The following is a 17,241-nucleotide window of genomic DNA, read 5'->3' on the forward strand; positions in this document are numbered from 1 at the left end:
TTTCAACTGTTTTCCTAATCCAAAGTCCCAATGTCAACATTCTGCCAATAAGAAGCATGGTCAGGCCTATACAATAGTAATACCCTGGTCCCTATTACCAACTTCTTTCTTAGTCAATGTTCTTTTGCTGTGAAGAGACATCATGACCACAGTAAGTCTACTAAAGAAAAATATTTGAAGATGGCTTACAGGCTCAGAGGTTTAGTCTTTTGTTATCATCATGGGAAGCATGGTAGCATGCAGGCAGACATGTTATTAGAGAAGGAGCTGAGGGTTCTTTTTCTGGATCTACATGTAGCAGGAAGATAGAGATACTGGGCCTAGCATGAGCATTTGAAATTCCAAACTCTACCTCAATGACACACTTCCTCCAACAAGGCCATGCCTAATCCAAGAAGGCCATATCTATTCCAAGGAGGTCATGGCCTCCAATCCCATGAACAGTTCTACTCTCTAATAAAGAAGCATTCAAATCTCTAGTTCTCTGCTTTAGCTGAACTTTTAGTTCTGGGCACTGTGGTCTAAAGCCAAGCATTCAGTTCAATGGCTGTACTCTGAAGTCTTCTATGGCAGATTTAGACCTCCATGTTCCCAGAAGATTTCTTAAGATGCCACTAACTCTCAGTTACATCCCAACAGTGAAGGCTTCTGTCCTGGGACACCCTAGATGTACCAATACAGGTCACAATCCCAGTGTGTATCCTCAAGTTCAGTCCCACCCTCATCACTTCTCTCTGGGATAGCTTTCAAGGGTGAGCCTTTTTTTTGATCATTCACTAATGCAAGCCAAAGATCTGGGGAAGTTGCCTGCTGAGGTAGTTCTCTACCCACTACCATCTTTCCTCTATTTTGAAGCTTTCTGCACCAGCCCTTTGCCTCAGTGTATTTCCATATCTGCTTTCCCCTTCAGACTTTTACTCCACTACTCTGCAGTCTATTGGCCAAAGTGCCTTCCTTTATTCAGGGGCCTCTGCTCAGCAGATGCTTCTACCTGTGGTAGACTCACAGCTGCCAGTGGTGAACTTTGGCTTACTGCTGCCAACACGACCACCTGCCTGCTCAACCTCACTTTCTCTGTTACCGTTAAGGCCTGTTCTGAAGCCCCAAAGCCTGTCTGTGTTGCCACCAGCTTCTCCTGCTACATGGGTCTTTCCTTAATCAGCCAAACTCTTTCCTCTATCTTGGGGTGAGCAGAACTGCACCCAGTAAAAGTGAAGCCTTTTCAGGATTATCAAAAGCTGAACTTGTTTATCTTTTGTACACAGGAGGGCTTCAGAATTTTTTGAGATAATTTTTTATCCAGCCACTTTGCTGAAGGTTTTTATCAGCTGAAAGAGTTCTCTGGCAGAATTTTGGGGGTCACTTATGTATATTATCATAACATCTGTGAATAAGAAAGGAGCTTCACAAGAAGACCAACAGAGCTAAAAATATTTCGGCTAGGGGGTCTTGCAGAGACTGACGAATCAACCAAGAACCATGCATGGAGAAGACCTAGATTTCCTAATCAGTTGTAGCCCATGTGAAGCTCATTCTAAATGTGTGTTCGCTAGTAAGGGTAGCAGAGGCTGTCTCTGTCATGCATTCTGTGGCTGGCTCTTTGAACACATCCCCCTGGTGAGGTGGCCTAACTAAGCCACAGGGAAAGAGAATCAAGACAGTCCTGATGAGACCTGATAGGCTAGGGTCAGATAGTAGGGGAGAAAGACCCCACCTATCAGTGAACTAGAGGAAGGACATAAGGGAGGAAGAGGGATGGAAGTTGGGACTGAGAGGAGATAAGGGAGGGGACTAAAGTGGAGGTACAAAGTGAATAAATGTTAATAAATAATAGTAATAAAGAAATATATTCAATTTCTCTATTAACAAAAAAACTGAGCAGTAACTTTGGGGTTCCTGGGTCATTGCACACTCTGGAAGCTGGAAGGTCCTTCTTTAGTCTCAATTCCTATTTCAAGGCCCCACCTTCAACCTGCAATAGAGTATTTCAAACACAGTGCATGGACTTATCCCAGGAGGACTCCGCATCAGATGCCTTGTGATAGATGTGGAAGCCTTGTAAATTAACAGGGTAACCTTCTCAAAAAGGCCTCCCCCAAGAATGTGGGAGACTAGGTCTCAGGGGGATAAGGAGCCTTATGCCCCTTTCCCCTTCCCTGAGGGAGTTCCTACCCCATGGGCTTGTATATAGATTCTAAGTATATAAAGGGGAAAAGGGTAAGTTAGAAGAGGTTATGGGTCTGAAAAAAATTACTTCTTCTCTTCCTTTGGTTTTCTATCTCTAGGGCAGTTTGTTAAAAAAAAAATGAATGATAGGAGCAACAAGATGACGGTGCCGGGAGGACACTCTGTCTGAGAAGCAGGACAACAGGGTTGACACAGCAACCAGTAGACTGAACTCAGGGACCTAAAACACCAACGTTTATAATTGCCAGGTGAGAGGAAAGCTTACGGAGTGGAATTTAATTGGAACTGACCACAGGTCACCCAGTCAATACCTGGTAAAGGTCTAGGGATAAGCGGGAGTACCCGCCACCCGAGATCGGTGCACACAGCCTCTTGCAGCACCCCAGCCAGGACCAGGACACACAGCCTCTGGCCCAGAGTGAGGCGCTCAGCCTCCAGACCAGAGCAGAGACCTCAATTGCCGGCCCAGAGTGGAGTGCACAGCCTCTGGCCCAAAACTGGTCGCACAGCAGACAGCCCAGATCAGCGCGCACAGCTATCGGGCCTAGATTGGCCACCCCAGCCACCAGATCAGACTGGGGGGCACAGCCTCTACCCAGAGTGAGGTGCTAAGCCTCCGACCCAGAGCAGAGCCCTTAGTTGCCAGCCCGGAGAGGCGAGAGGCGTGCACAGCCTCTGGCTCAGAAGGGGATACACACTGCCAGCCCAGATCAGAGCCCAGAGCTGTCACCTGCAAGCCGCCATTCCAGACCCGGTTGCACAGCCTCCAGACCAGAGTGGCGTCCCAGGCGCCATCCCAGACAGGAACACACAGCTTCCGACCCAGAGTGAGACGCCCAGCCTCCAGAACAGAGAGGAGCCCTCAGTTGCCAGCCTAGAGAGGAGTGCACAGTCTCCAAACCAGAGCAGTGCCCCCAGCCACCAGCTCAAACTTGGGGGCACAATCTCCCGGCCCAGAGTGGAGCACTCAGCCTCTGGCCCAGAGACTTGCTGGGTGCTCTTCTCACCTTCCTAGACAGAACTGTGTGCCCCAAGGTCCCAGACTGGTTTTCCCTGTAGGGAGAAATACCCATAGCTAGGGAATCAGCAGGTTCTTCAAGAGAGCTGTACCTGGAAAACTGTAACAACAGCAACAGCTCAGTAAATTCAGAACGAGGAGAAACCCAGCAGTGGGGCAGGTATATTGAGGACTTTTACAAGTGAGAGGAGAGCCCCCCTGACTAAAAAAGACAACAGCTACTACTCAGGTCTATACGCCTGAGGTGAGCAGTGGCAATTCCTGGGAAACACTGTCCATACAGAGACCATACCCAAAAAGCAGAGGAGGCCTCCTTCAGAAAAATCATCTCTTCAGGCCAAGGGGATTCTCCCTAGCTCAGGACTCCAGGAAGCACCAGAAACTAATAGCCAACACCTAAAACAGCCCAATGGGTAGATGTCAGCATAAAAGCTCAACCAACAAAACACAGAACAAGGTGGAATCTCCAGAACCCAGCCATCAAGGGGCAAGCAGCCCTGGACACCCCAGCATTATAGAAAATCGAGAAGGTGACCTTAAATCTATGCTGATAAAGAGGATAATAGAGGAAACAAATAAAATACGTTAAGAAATAAAGGAAGATAAGATCAAACAGATCATGGCAATCCATAAAGAAAGGGAGGAAGTTAAAGACAAGCAGATTATGGCCATCCGTGAAGAAATATGGAAAGATGCAGCCAAACAGTTTGTGGCCTTCAGGGAAGAAATAGTTAAATCACTAAAAGAAATAAAAGAAACAGAGTTGAAGGAACTAAAAGAAAAACAGGAAATTACAATCAGATAGGAGAAGGAAGTAAAAAAAAACAATTCAAGATCTGAATATAGAATCGGAAAAATTAAAGAAAACACAAATGGAGGAAATAATGGAGAGGAAGAATTTAGGGAAGAAAACAGAAACTACAGAGGTAAGCATAACCAACAGACTACAAGAGATGGAAAAAAGAATCTCAGGTGTAGAAGATACAATGGAAGAAATCGATGTATCTGTCAAAGAAAATGTTAAATCCAAAAAATTCCTGACACAATACATCCAAGAAATCCAAGACAATATGAAAAGACAAAACCTAAGAATAATAGGAATAGAGGAAAAAGAAGATTCCCTTCTCCAAGGCCCTGAAAATATTTTTAACAAAATCATTGAAGAAAATTTCCCCAAGTTAAAGGACAGGCCAATAAGAATACATGAGGCCTACAGAAACCCAATAAATTAGACCAGAAAAGAAAATCCTTCAACCACATAATAATCAAAACAGTAAATATAAAGAGCAAAGAAAATATTCTAAAAGCTACAAGAGAAAAAGGCCAAGTAACATATAATAGTAAACCCATTAGAATCACACCTGACTTTTCAACACAGACATGAAAGCCAGAAGGGCCTGGACAGATATCATGCAGACCCTAAGAGAACATAGATGTCAGCCTAGGCTACTATACCTAGCAAAACTCTCAGTCCTCATAGATGGAGAAAACAAGATATTCAATGACAAAAACAAATTTCAACAATACCTACACACAAATCCAGCATTACAGAAGACACTAGAAGGGAAAATAAAACCGAAGAAAATTAGCTACTTTCAAGAAAACACAGGAAATAATTAACCTTACTACAGTAAAACAAAAAGCAACCAAGCACACAACCTTTTGACCACAGCCAACATCAAAATCAAAGAATCAAACAGCCACTGGTCATTAATTTCTCTCAACATCAATGGACTCAATTCTCTAATAAAAAGACACAAACTAACAGAATGGACACATAAACAAAACCCACCAATCTGTTGCATACAAGAAACATACCTAAGGCACAAAGGTAGACATTACCTGAGGGTAAAAGGTTGGAAGACAGCTTTCCAAGCAAATGGACCCAAGAAGCAAGCAGGAGTAGCCAATCTAATATCTGATAAAATAGACTTTCAACCAAAATTAATAAAAAGAGAAGGGGAAGGACACTTCATACTCATCAAGGGAAAATTCCACCAGGAAGACATCACAATCCTGAACATCTATGTCCTAAATACATGGGCACCCACATTTGTAAAAGAAACATTGATAAAACTTAAACCACATATAGATCCCCAAATATTAATAGTGGGAGAATTCAACACCCTACTCTCAACAAAGGACAGGTCAACAAAACAGAAATTAAACAAAAAAACAATGTCTCTGACAGAGGTCATGAATCAAATGGACCTAACAGACATTTATGAACCTTACATCCAAACACAAAAGAATTTACCTTCTTTTCAGCACCTCATGGAACCTTCTCCAAAATAGACCATATAGTTGGTCACAAAGTGAGCCTAAACAGACACAAGAATATTGAAATAATCTTTTGTATGCTATGTACTCACCATGGATTAAACTGGTCCTCAACAACAGCAGAAAAAGCAAAAACGTACACACACATGGAAACTGAACAACTTGCTACTAAATGAAAGCTGGGTCAGGGAAGAAATAAAGAAAGAAATTAAAGTCTTCCTAGAACACAATGAAAATGAAGACACAACATACCCAAACTTGTGGGACAGAATGAAAACAGTGCTAAGAGGAAAGTTCATAGCACTAAGTGCCTTCAAGAAGAAATCATAGACAGCTCATTCAAGCAACTTAATGGCTCACTTAAGAACCCTAGAAAAAGAAGAAGCAGACACACCAAAAAGGAGTAGATGGCTGGAAATAATCAAACTCAGAGCTGAAATCAATCAATTAGAAACAAATTAAACAATTCAAAGAATCAAGGAAAAGAAGAGCTGGTTCTTTGAGAATATCAACAAGATTGACAAACCCTTAGCCAAACTAATTAAAAGGTAGAGAGACACTATCCAAATCAACAAAATCAGAAATGAAAAGGGGGACATAACTACAGACACTGAGGAAATCCAAACAATCACTAGGACTTACTTCACAAGTCTACATGCCTTAAAATTTGAAAATCTAAATGAAATAGACAATTTTCTTGATCAATTCTACTTACCAAAGCTGAATAAGGACCAGGTAAATCAATTAAATAATCCTATATCCCCCAAAGAAATAGAAGCTGTCATTAAAAGTCTCCCATCCAAAAAAGCTCAGGACTAGATGGTTTCAGCGCAGAATTCTCCCAGACAATCAAAGAAGAGCTAACTCCCGTTCTCTTCAAAATATTCCACAAAATAGAAACAGAAGGAACACTACCATACTCATTCTATGAAGCCAAGTCACCTTGGTACCTAAAACACACAAAGACCCAACAAATAGAATTTCAAGCCAATCTCCCTTATGAACATTAATGCAAAATTACTCAACAAAATACTTGCAAACAGAATACAAGAACATATCAAAGATATCATCCACTATAACCAAGTAGGCTTTATCCCAGGTATGCAGGGGTAGTTCAATATAAGGAAATCCATCAATGTGATCCACCATATTAACAAACTGAAAGAAAAAAATCAAGTGATAATCTCCTTAGATGCTGAAAAAGCATTTGACAATATCCAACATCCATTCATGGTTAAAGTCTTGGAGAGATCATGGATACAAGGCACATATCTAAACATAATAAAGGTGATATACAGCAAACCTATAGCCAGCATCAAACTGAACGGAGATAAAATTAAAGCAATCCCACTAAAATCAGGGACAAGACAAGGCTGCCCACTCTCTCCATATCTCTTCAACATAGTTCTGGAAGTCCTTGCTAGAGCAGTAAGGCAGTTGAAGGAGATCAAGGGATAAAAATTGGAAAGGAAGAAGTCAAATTATCACTATTTGCAGATGATCTGATAGTATAGGTGGGTGACCCCAAAAGCTCTACCAGGAAACTCCTACAGCTGATAAACACCTTCAGCAAAGTGGCCGGATACAAAATTAACTTAAAAAAATCAGTAGCCCTTCTGTATACAAAAGACAAAACTGCTGAGAAAGAAATTAGGGAAACAACACCATTCACAATAGCCACAAATGAAATAAAGTACCTTGGTGTACCCCTAACCAAAAAAATCAAAGACTTGTAAGAAAAAAATTTCAAGCCTCTGAAGAAAGAATTAGAAGAAGATATGAGAAGATGGAAAGATCTCCCATGCTCATGGCTTGGCAGGATTAACATAGTAAAAATGGCCATCTTACCAAAAGTAATCTACAGATTCAATGCAATTCCCATCAAATTACCAACACAATTCTTTACAGACCTGGAAAGAAAAATTCTCAACTTAATAGGGAATACCAAGAAACCGAAAATTGCTAAAACAATCTTCTACAATAAAAAATCTTCTGGAGGTATCCCCATCCCTGATCTTAAGCTGTACTGTAGAGCAATAGGTATAAAAACTGCATGGTACTGGCATAGAAACCGAATGTTTGATCAATGGAACCAAACAGAAGACCCAGAAAAAACCCCACACATTTATGGACACCTGATCTTTGACAAAGATGTCAAAACCTTACAATGGAAAAAAGATAGCATCTTCAACAAATGGTGCTGGTCTAACTGGATGTCTACATGTAGAAAAATGCATATAGATCCATACTTATCACCCTGCACAAAACTGAAGTCCAAGTGGATCAAAGACCTCAACATAAAACCAGACACAATAAATCGTTTAGTAGAAAAAGTGGGGAATACCCTTGACCTCATTGGCACAGGAGACAACGTCCTCAACAGAACACCAAAAGCACAGGCTCTAAGATCAACGATTAGTAAATGAGACCTTATGAAAATGAAAAGCTTCTCTAACGCAAAGGATACAATCATCAAAACAAACAACTGCCTACAGATTGGGAAAGAATTTTCCCCAACCCTTTATCTGACAGAGGGCTCATATCCACTATATATAAAGAACTAAAGATGCTGAAAAGCAGCAAACCAAGCAATCCAATTAAAAAATGGGGAACAGAGCTAAACAGAGAAATCTCTGTAGAGCAATATCGAATGGCAGAGAAACAATTAAAGAAATGCTCCATGTCATTAGTCATCAGGTAAATGCAAATCAAAACAAAGATTTCACCTTACATCCATTAGAATGGCAAAGATGAAAAACTCAAGTGACAACACATAGTGGAGAGGTTGTGGAGAAAGGTGAACCCTCCTCCACTGCTGGTGGTAATTTAAACTTGTACAACCACTCTGAAAAGCAATCTGGCGCTTTCTCATACTACTAGGAATAGCGCTTCCACGAGATACAGCCATATCACTCCTAGGCATATATCCAAATGAGGCTCAAATACACAATAAGGACATTTGCTCAACCATGTTTTTAGCAGCCTTATTTGTAATAGCCAGAAGCTAGAAACAGCCCAGATACCCTCAACTGATGAATGGATACAGAAATTGTGGTACATCTACACAATGGAATATTACTCAGCAATGAAAAATAAGGAAATCATGAAATTTGCAGGTGAATGGTGGGATCTGGAAAGGATCATCCTGAGTGAGCTGTCCAGGAGCAGAACGACACAAACGATATATACTCACTCATATAGACATATAATATAGGATAAACCTACTAAAATCTGTACATATAGAGAAACTGATCTAGAGTGAGGACTCTGACTATAATGCTCATTCTGCATCCCGAAGGGCAAAGAGCAGGGTCATCAGAAGAAGAATGCAAGAAACAGCCTAGGGGCATGCCAAGGAGGTCCTCTGGGGGCTCTGCCGTGGGGACTGTCGGGATGTACGCTGCGACTTATGGCCAATGGTCGGGCAGAGTGCATGGAATTTTATGTGAGAACTGGGAAATAGTAGGATCTGGAGAGGACGTGAACCCCACAAGGAGATCAACAGAACCAGAAAATTTGAACACAGGGGTCTTCCCAGAGACTCATACCCCAACCAAGTACCAGGCACTGAGATGGCTTAGTGTCCCTGCGCAGATGTGGTACATGGCAGTTTAGTGTCTAAGTGGATTACATGGTGATTGGAGGAAGGACTGCTTCTGGCATAGTCAGGTTGGCCTGCTCTTTGATCACATCCCCATGAGTGGAGGGCAACCTTACCAGGCCACGGAGGATGCCAATGCGGCCACTCGTGATGTGATCTGGTACACTGGGATTGTAGGGAAGGGGAGGAGGACCTTCCCTATTGGTGTACTTGGGAAGTGGTATGCATGAGGGGCGGGGAAGGAGGGTCGGACTGGGAGGGGAGGAAGGAGAGGCTTATTGGGGGATGCAGGGTGGATAAAGTGTAATTAATAATATATATATATATATATATATATATATATAAAGGAATAACATTTAAAAAATGAATGATAATTTTTTTTAATAGTAGTTCTCTTGTATCAGTTACTTTCCTTAAAGAGTTTATGAGCTATAGGAATTCTCTCATGTAAATTTAGGGGCTCATATGTATAATATAATATCTGTGAATTGTGATATTTTAACTTCTTCCTTTCTTATTTTATTTCTTTTATCTCCTTTAGCTGTCTTATTGTTCTAACTAAAAATCCTTGTAATATATTGAAGATATAGGTATGGAGTGAGTGGGCAACCTTGTCTTGTCCCAGATTTTAGTGGGATTGCTTTGTGTTTCTCTCTAGTTTGATGCTGGCTATTGACTTGCTGTATATTGCCTTTATTATGTTTAGGTATGGGTGTTGTATCCCTGATATCTCCAAGACTTTTACCTTGAAGGGTCATTGGATTTTGTCAAAGGCTTTTTCTGCATCTAATGAGATGATCCCCTGATTTTTTTTTCTTTCAGTTTGTTTATATGGTGGATTACATTGATGGATTTTCATATGAAATCAGTAGCCCTATTCTGTACAAATGATAAAACAAAACAAAACAAAAAAAAAAAAACAAACAAAAAACAGGCTCAGAAAGAAATTACTGAAACTACACCCTTCACAATAGCCATAAGTAACATAAAATATTTAGGGATAGCTCTCATCAATGAAGTCAAAGACCTGCAAGACAAAAAATTTAAATCTCTTAAAAAGAAATTGAAGAAGATAACAGAAGATGGAAAGAGCTCTCATGCTCGTGGATCAGTAAGATTAATGCATGAAAACGGCAATCTTACCAATGGTTATCTATAGATTCAAAGCAGTCCCCATCAAAATACCAACACAATTTTTCACAGACAATAAGAGAACAATTCAAAACTTAATGTGGACAAAAAATAAAAATAGCTAAAACAATCCTATCAATAATAGAACTTCTGGAGATTTCTTCATACCTATTCTCAAGCTATATCTACTACAGAGAAGTAGATATAAAAGATGCATTGTACTGGCATGGAAATAGGTTGGTTGATCAATGGAATCAAATCAAAGACTCAGCAATAAACCGACACACATATGCATACCTTATTTTTAACAAAGGAACCAAAAACATGCAATGGAAAAAAAAAGACAGCATCTTCAACAAATGGAGCTGGTCTAACTGAATGCCTACATGCATAAAAATGCAAATAAAACTATACTCATCACCCTGCACAAAAGTAAAGTCTAGTGGATCAAAGACCTCAACATAAAACCAGATACACTAAATCTGCTAGAGGATCAAGTGGGTAAGAGCCTTGAACTCATTGGCACAGGAGACAACTTCCTGAACAAAACATCAAGGGTTTATGCTCTATGATCTAAAATTAATAAATGGGATATCTTGAACCTGAAAAGCTTCTGTAAAGGACACTATCAATAGAATGAAACAGCACTCTACAGATTGGAAAAAGATCTTTACTACTTTTCCAATCGACAAACAGTTAGTAGCCAGAAAGAACTCAAGAAATTAGACACCAACAACCCAAACAATCCAATTAAAAAAATGTGATACAGTGCTAAACAGGGAATTCTCAACAGAGGAATTTGAATCGTGGAGTAGCACTTAAAGAAATGCTCAACACCATTCGCCACCAGGGAAATCAAAACAACTCTGAAATTCCATTTTATATCTATCAGAATGGCTGAGATCAAAAATTCAAGTGACAGCACATGCTGGAAAGGATGCGGAGAAAAGAGAACACCCCTCTATTGCTGGTGGGAGTGCAAACTTGTACAACCATTTTGGAAATCAATCTAACGCTTTCCCAGAAAACTGGAAATGACCATAGCTCAAGGGTCAGCTGTACCATGGCCTGGGCATTCACCCAGAAGATGCTCCTCCATACAACAAGGATATTTGCTCAACCATATTCATAGCAGCTTTATTCGTAATAGCCAGAAACTGTAAAAACTTAGATGTCCCTCAACTGAAGAATGGATAAAGAAACTTTGGTATGTTTGTACAATAAAATACTACTGAGCCATTAGAAACAAGGAAATCATGAAATTTTTAGGCAAATGGATGGAACTAAAAAAATCATCCTGAGTGAGGTAACACAAACCCAAAAATACGCCCATGGTCTATACTCATAAGTTTATTGTAGTCATGTAATACAGGATAGACATACTGTACTGTACAGACCTCAAGAAGATAAAGTCAATGGACATTTTCAGTTTCATGTTGGCCCACTAGTTATGGGAGATGGGTGTATCTCTGACATGGACTATCTTGCCTGTTTTCTGATCACGTCCCTCTAAAGGGACTTCCCTACCAGGTCACAGGGGAGGAAGATGAACTCAGTCCTCATGTGAATAGATGATCTGGGATATCTGCATATGGAGGGGTTCCCCTATTCTGAGGAATAAGGAAGAGAGTATTCAGGAGAGAGAGTGGGACTGAGAGGAGAGGAGGGAGAGCCCTATGAATGAGACCCAGCTGGAAATCATTAATGAAAAAAGGGAAAAATGAAAAAAAAAATAACAACAAAAATCTCAGTAGCTCTCAACCTCTGGGTTCTTTCAGGGGGTAGATGACCCTTTCACAGAAGTCATCTAAGACCATTAGAAAACATAGATATATACATTATAATTAACAACAGTAACAAAAGTACAGTTATGAAATAGCAAGAAAAATAATGTTATGGTTTGTGTCCACACCACATGTGAAACTGTATTAAAGGGGTGCAGCATTAGGGAGGTGGAAAACCACTGATTTAAAAATATGAGCATATGGGAAACGTTCCTATTGAAATGACCACACAGCCAATACAGCCTTCCATTTTTTGAAATAAAATTCAAATAAATTTGATGCAGTAAGAGCTAACTAGCTTTATTTTGTGTTTTTAGTTTTATATAAGTAATAGAAAGTAGAAAATGCAAACATTATATACTCTAGTACATTATCTGTATTTTTTGATATAACATTTAATTTATTACAATTTGTTCATTTGGCATCCCAGGTGAGGCCTCCACCCTCACCCACTCCTTATCCCGCCTTTCCTCCCTCCCACATATCCTCCCATTAACCAGTACACTCATAAGGAAGGACCTCCTCCCCTTTCATCTGACCCCAGCATATCAGGTCTCATCAGGACTGTCTTTCATATTCTTCCTCTGTGGCCTGGTAAGGTTGCCCCACCCTCAGGGGGAAGTGATAAAAGATGCAGGCACTGATTTTCTGTCAGAGACAGCTCCTGCTCCCCCTACTAGGATGCCCATTTGGAGACTGAGCTGCCTCGGGCTATATCTGTGCAGGGGTTCTAGGTTATCTACATGAATGGAACTTGGATGGAGTAAAAGTCTCAGAAAAGATCCCTGTGCCCAGATTTTTTGGTTCTGTTATTCTCCGTGTGGAGCTCCAGATGCTTTTAAGTCTTTCTATCTCCCCTTTTCTTTCATAAGATTCCCTGCACACTGCCCAAAGTTTGGTTATGAGTCTCAGGATCTGCTTTAATACCCTGCTGGGTAGAGACTTTCAGAGGCCCTCTGTGGTAGGCTCCTGTCTTGTTCCTTATTTTCACCTTAGTCAGATGTCTATCCCATTTGCATTTCTGAAAGAAGACTGAGAATGCAGGGTTCTCCTTCTTGCTTAGCTTCTTTAGGTGTACAGATTTTAGTATGATTATCCTATATTATATGACTAATATCCACTTATAAGTGAGTATATACCATGTGTGTATTTCTACTTCTGGGATACCTCACTCAGAATAATCTTTTTTTATTTTTTACTCTTGCCTGAAAATTTCATATTTTTCTTGCTTAAATTGCTGAGGAGTATTCCATTGCGTAAATATACCACAATATCTGTATCCATTCTCCAATTGACAGACGTCTGGGTTATTTCCAGATTCTGGTTATTACTAATAAAGTTTCTAAGAACATGGTTGAGAAAATGTTCTTGTTGTATACTTGAGCATATTTTGGATATATGCCTAGGAGTGTTATAGCTGTATCTTGAGGTAGCACTATTCCTAATTGTCTGAGAAAGAGAAAGATTGATTACCAAAGTGGTTGTGCAAGTTTAAATTTCCTCTCCAGCATGTGTTAGCATTTGAGTTTTTGAGTTTTTGATCTTAGCCATTCTGATGGGTGCAAGATGAAATCTCAGGGTCTTGATGATTTATACTTTCTTGATGTTCAAGGATATTGAGCGTTTCTTTAAGTATTTCTTTGCCATTCGATATTCCTTTATTGAGAATTCTCTGGTTAGATCTGTAACGCATTTTTTAATTGGATTGCTTGATTTGTTGCTGTTTAGCTTCTTGAGTTCTATATATATTCTGGATATTGGCCCTCTGTTGGATATAAGGTTGGTGAAGATCCTTCCCCAATCCCTAGGCTGTCATTTTGTTCAGATGAAAGTGTCCTTTTCAGTTTCATGAACTCAAATTATTGGCTGTTGATCTCCGAGCCTGAGCTGTTGGTATTCTCTTCAGGAAGTTGTCTCCTGTGCCAGTGAGTTCAAGGCTCTTCCCCACTTTTTCTTCTAACAGATTTAGTGTGTCTGGCTTTATGTTGAGGTCTTTGATCCACCGGGATGTTAATTTTATACAGGGTGATGAATAGGGATCTATTTGTATTTCTCTACATGTAGATATCCAGGTAGACCAGCAGCATTTATAGTTGGTGCTATCTATGTTTTCATTATATGTTTTTGGCACCTTTGTAAAAAATCAGGTGTCCATAAATGTTTGGGTTAATTACTGGGTCTTCTATTTGATTCCATTGATCTACCAACCTGTTTCTATGTCAGTACCATGCAGTTTTTATTACTGTTGCTCTATAATACAGCTTGAGATCAGGGATGGAGTTTGTTTTAGTGATTCTGATTTTCTTGTTATTCCATATGAATTTGAGAATTTTTCTTTCAAGGTGTGTAAAGAATTGTGTTGGGAATTTGATGGGAATTGCATTGAATTTGTATATTGGTTTTGGTAAGATGGCCATTATTACCATGTTAAGTCATGCCAAGCCATGAGCATGGGAGATATTTCCATCTTTTGATAGTCTCTTTATTTCTTTCTTCATAAACTGGAAGTTTTTTTCATACAAGTATTTGACTTGCTTGGTTAGAGTTACAGCAAGTTACTTTATGTTCTTTGGGGCTATGTGAAGGGTGTTATTTCCCTAATTTGTTTCTCAGCCTTTTGTCTTCTGTATATAGGAGGGTTACTGATTCTTTTTTTTTTTTTTTTTTGAGTTAATTTTGTATCCAGCCACTCTGCTGAAGGTTTTCATCAGTTGTAGGAGCTCCCTGGTAGAATTTCTGAAGTCACCCATGCAAATAGTGATACCTTCAATTCTTCCTTTCTAATTTGTATCCCCATGATCTTCTTTATCTGCCTTATTGCTCTAGCAAGCACTCCAAGAACTATTTTGAAGAGATATGGAGAAAATGGGCAGGCTTGCCTTATCTGTCATTTCAGTGGGATTGATTTAAGTTTCTCTCCTTTTTGTTTGATGTTGGCTATAGGCTTGTGGTACATTGCCTTTACAATGTTTAGATAATTGCCTTTTATCTGTGATCTCTCCGGGACTTTAAACAAAAACGAATGTTGGATTTTATCGAATAATTTTAGCATCTAAGGAGCTCAGCATATGTTTTATTTTTCTTTTAGTTTTTAATACGGTGGATTATATTAATGGCTTTCAGTATATTGAACCGCCCCAGCATAACTAGGATGAAGCCTCCTTGGTCATAGTGAATGATATCTTTGATGTATTTTTAGAAATGGTTTGAGAGTATTTTGTTGATATTTTTTCATCAGTGTTTATAAGGGAGATTGGCCTGAAAATCTCTTTCTTTGTTGGATCTTTGCGAGGTTTAGGCATCAAGGTGACTTTGCTTCATAGAATGAGTTCTGTAATGTTCCTTCTGTTTTCTATTTTGTGGAAAAGTTTGAAGAGAATTGGTGTTAGCTCTTCTTTAAAGGCCTGGTAGAATTCTGCTCTGAAACCATTTGGCCTTGAGGTTTTTTTGGTGGAATACCTTTGATGACAGTGTCTATTTCCTTTGGGGAAATAGGACTATTTAATTTATTTCCCTGGTCTTGATTCAGCTTTGGTAAGTGAAACTAATCAAGAATATTGTCCATTTTATTTAGATTTTCAAATTTTATGGCATACAAGCTTTTGAAGTAATACCTAATGATTATTTGGTTTTCCATGGTGTCTGTTGTTATTTCCCCCTTTTCATTTCTGATTTTGTTGATTTGGATAGTGTCTCTCTGCCTTTTGGTTAGTTTAGCTACAGGTTTGTCTATCTTGTTGATTTTCTCAAAGAACCAGCTCTTGGTTGCATTGATTCTGTGAATTGTTTTATTTGTTTCTAATTTATTGGTTTCAGCCCTGTGTTTAATTATTTCCAGCCCTGGAATCCTCTTGGGAGTGTCTGCTTCTTTTTTTTCCCCTAGACTTTCAGGTGATCTGTTTAGTTACTTGTAAAGATGTTTCAAATTTCTTCTTAAAGGTGCATAGTGTGATGAACTTTCCTGTTAGCACTGCTTTCATTTGGTCCCATAAGTTTGGGTATGTTGTGCTTTTATTTTCATTGAATCATAGGAAGTCTTATTTCTTTCTTATTCTTTCTTTATTTCTTCCCCGACTCAGTTGTCATTACATAGTTAGTTATTCAGTTTCCATATGAGTGTAGGTTTTTGCTGTATTTGTTGTTATTGAGGTCCAGCTTTAATCAATGGTAGTCAGTTGTGATAAAAGGGAATATTTCAATCTTCTTGTATTTGTTGAAGCTTGATTTGTGAGCAACTGTATGGTTTATTTTTGAGAAGGTTTCATGAGGTGCTGAGAAGAATGAAACTTCTCTTGTGTTTGGATGAAAGGTTCTGTAGAAGTCTGTTAGGTCCTTGATTCATGACCTCTGTTAGAGATATTGTTTCTTTGTTTAATTTCTATTTGGTTGGTCTGTCCTTTGTTGAGAGTGGGCTGTTGAAATCTACTGCGATTAATGTGTGGGGATCTATGTGTGGTTTCAGTTTTATTAATGTTTCTTTTACAAATGTGGGTAATATTTGGGACATAGAAGTTTAGAATTGTGATTTCCTCTTGGAGGAAGTTTCCTTTGATGAGTATGAAATGACCTTTCCCATGTCTTTTGATAAATTTTGGTTGAAAATTTATTTTATTAGATATTAGAATGGCTACTCCTGCTTGCTTCTTGGGTCCATTTGCTTGGAAAACCATCTTCCAGCCTTTTACTCTCAGATGATATCTATGTTTGTGACTTAGGTGTCTTCATGGTATGCAACAGAATGTTTGGTCTTGTTTATGCATCCATCCTGTTAATCTGTGTCTTTTTATTGGAGAGTTGAGTCCATTGATGTTGAGAGAGATTAATGAACAGTGGCGGTTAGATTCCTTGATTTTGCTGTTGTTTGTGGTGGTATGTTTGTGACCTTGGCTACTTTTAGTTTTGCTGTAATGAGGTTATTTATTTCCTATGTTTTCCTGACAGTAGTTAGCTTTCCTGGTTTGTATTTTTCCTTCTAACATGTTCTGTAACTATGGATTTGTGGGTATTATTTAATTTTCCATTTCTTTTATTAGATATTAATTTTTATATTAATTACAGTTTATTCACTTTGTATCCCCTCTGTATTTACCTCCCTCATCTCCTCCCATACCCCTCTCCTAGTTTACTGATAGTGGAGGTCATTTTCCCCTGCCATCTTAACCTAGCTTATCAGGTCTCATCAGGACTGGCTGCATTGTTTTTCTCTGTGGCCTGGCAAGGTTATTCCCTCCTAGGGGGAT

The 17,241-nt window shown here is 39.4% G+C and overlaps 1 pseudogene; it reads left to right on the forward strand.

The window, feature by feature from the left end:
- The first annotated feature begins 56 nt into the window (after positions 1-56).
- Positions 57-15,953, forward strand: LOC129680524 (protein PRRC2A-like; annotated as a pseudogene).
- The last annotated feature ends 1,288 nt before the right edge of the window (positions 15,954-17,241 follow it).

The sequence above is a fragment of the Psammomys obesus genome, unplaced genomic scaffold, assembly GCF_907164565.1.
Source record: "Psammomys obesus unplaced genomic scaffold, mPsaObe1.curated_primary_1811, whole genome shotgun sequence".
Lineage (NCBI taxonomy): Eukaryota > Metazoa > Chordata > Mammalia > Rodentia > Muridae > Psammomys > Psammomys obesus.